At 43.0% G+C, this 2,500-nt stretch overlaps 1 protein-coding gene across 1 annotated transcript in view; it reads right to left on the reverse strand.

Moving 5' to 3' along the window:
• The window catches only part of LOC308369242 (protein kinase C-binding protein NELL1-like), a gene marked incomplete at both ends in the record, with an annotated part of 169,134 nt that overhangs the window by 52,388 nt on the left and 114,246 nt on the right, over nucleotides 1-2,500 (reverse strand). The gene's annotated exons all lie outside the window — the stretch shown is intronic.

The following is a 2,500-nucleotide window of genomic DNA, read 5'->3' on the forward strand; positions in this document are numbered from 1 at the left end:
GATCTTCTCCAACAGAAGCAGTCTAAACCACCATAGAGTGCAGCTTGATCTTCTCCATTAGAAGCAGTCTAAACCACCATAGAGTGCAGCTTGATAATGTGAGATGTAATGGCCAGTGACAAGCTGATGAAAAAGAGATGGCAGGTTGCCATGTTTGTGGAGCAGAGCTAGCATATGCACAGGCTCAGCTGCAGACTGCAGGGCTGCTCCACACACACACACGCACTCACACACACACACTCACACACACACACACACACACACACACACACACACACACACACACACACACACACACACACACACACACACACAGACACACAGACACACACACACACACACACACACACACACACACACACACACACACACACTGCTCTGGCACGCTGCTCCTCCTGAGCTCATGGGCTGTACTGACCACCTGTCAAGATCTTTATCTGTCAAAGGACAGACTCGGCACACCATCACTGGAGACCTTTTCACAGGAGTGTGTGCGTGTGTGTGAGTGTGTGTGTGTGTCTTGTGTCAACACTATATATGCACATGTGCCTTGCAGTGTGTCGTTTGTGCGGGGGAAAAAAAATAAAAAATCTGACAACTATTAAAAATCTGACAAAATCTGACAATTACATTAAAAGACAGGAGCTATGGCTGAGTTCCTAATTGAGTGGAGTCAGACCATTAACATGGAGTCAAATTAATTATGGTCGAACCAAGAAGGGTGCTTTAGTAAATGCTATGTTTTCAGCAAAGCAAAGAGAGACACACCCACTAAAAGCTTAAGGACACCAATTCCGTCATTGGTTTAGGAAATCACATCTTCCAACTGTCAAATAAAGGGAAGCCCTCCACTGAAAGTGGAAACTGCTCTGGCTGCAAATTCCAGTGAATAATTCCTGAGCCATATTTTCAACGTTGCAAAACAATCATCAGCAGGTGCAAGGACTATACACAAGGTAACACTATTGTTGTAACAGGATGAAGTCAATTCAGCATTCTCGTGCTGTTCATAAGGAATTAAATGTGTCAGAGTGTCAGTGTATCAAAATGAGTTTCCCTGTATTAGAAACGCAAGGCGAAGATCTCCTATTTTTGTGAAAATGTACGTTTTTAATCTTAAAGTCCCTAGCAGTCAGTTCTATTTGTAAAGGAAATCCTAACCATATGAATCATTTTCAGTTCAGTGAAGTGCTGCCACATTGTACAGCTGCTGTCGTGGATCGTGGAGTAATATCCCTGAAAACTAACGCTGATAATAATCGTGATGTCGCATTACCCTGCATAATTACTCGCCGTTATGGGATTCCTTCCTTTTCAATTTTACTCTGAAGCAAAATGCAATTCTCTCCCTCTGATATGTGCATATAAAGAAGAGTAGATGCAAGAATAAAAATGTGAAATACAAATCCATGATTTTCCTTTTTCGTTTCATGGATTTCTGTGGGACTCTGACAATGTACTGTATGTGTCTGTGAGATGAATGAGGAAAAGGTCGGGGGAGAGGGTGCGTTACTGCCGATGGTCACTCCTGGTCTTGACAGGGAAGGAGACCTGCCACACCTTCTGGAACACTCTGTTGCCAAGGTTTCGGTGGGGGGGGGATCTACCCAACAACCCCAATCTTCTCTCGACAGGATACCCCATCTCCTTTAAGTTCAGCAATACAACTGCCTGGCTTGTTCAGAGACCACCACTGGTTTGGGGCGTCTGGGTTGTTCAGAGACCATCACTGGTTTGGGCTTTTCTATCCCCTAATTCATAGAATTAGACCTCAACAAGCCAGACCTATGATGTTCAGCTGTTGTGCTGTTTTGTGTGTGTGTGTGTGTGTGTATGTGTGTGTGTGTGTGTGTCTGTGTGTGTCTTCAGCACCTTTACCTGTGTATCATTATTCTATTTTACTACATGTGTCTGTGTCTAACATTGCCATAGTTACAGCAACTATGTTGAATATAAAAACAAGACAGTAAAGGACTATTCGTCACCAAGCACAATTCATAATTAATAATACTGTGAATATTTCTCAGATGGAGAGGGGCAAAAAGAGCGGGGATAACATGTTCATACTTAATATATTTTCTGAGCACATGCAGTTACTGTGACCTTCATTCTGAAGGATTTAATGCACATTGCTCCAGGCTCCAGACACACACACACACACACACCCTAATCCTTACCCTAACACACACACACACACACACACACACACACACACACACACACACACAGCTCCAGGCTCCAGGGACACACAGTCAGTCCGTCAGGGCCAGGGAAAAGATTCAAGTCTTCTTTACACCTTGCATTCTCACATTTATTACTTGCTTAATTGGAATTGGATCTAATTAAACTTTCATTATAACATATATCTGGGGGAAAATAAGCATTTTCTTCCTAAACCGGAACTGCTTCAAATGATGTGCTAACTGTTGCATGAAATGAATCTCGTGGCTTTTCCTGAGACTGGTTGGTTAGCACTGAAAAAAACACTCATGTTCAAAAC

This window comes from Sprattus sprattus, assembly GCF_963457725.1.
Source record: "Sprattus sprattus genome assembly, chromosome: 8".
Lineage (NCBI taxonomy): Eukaryota > Metazoa > Chordata > Actinopteri > Clupeiformes > Clupeidae > Sprattus > Sprattus sprattus.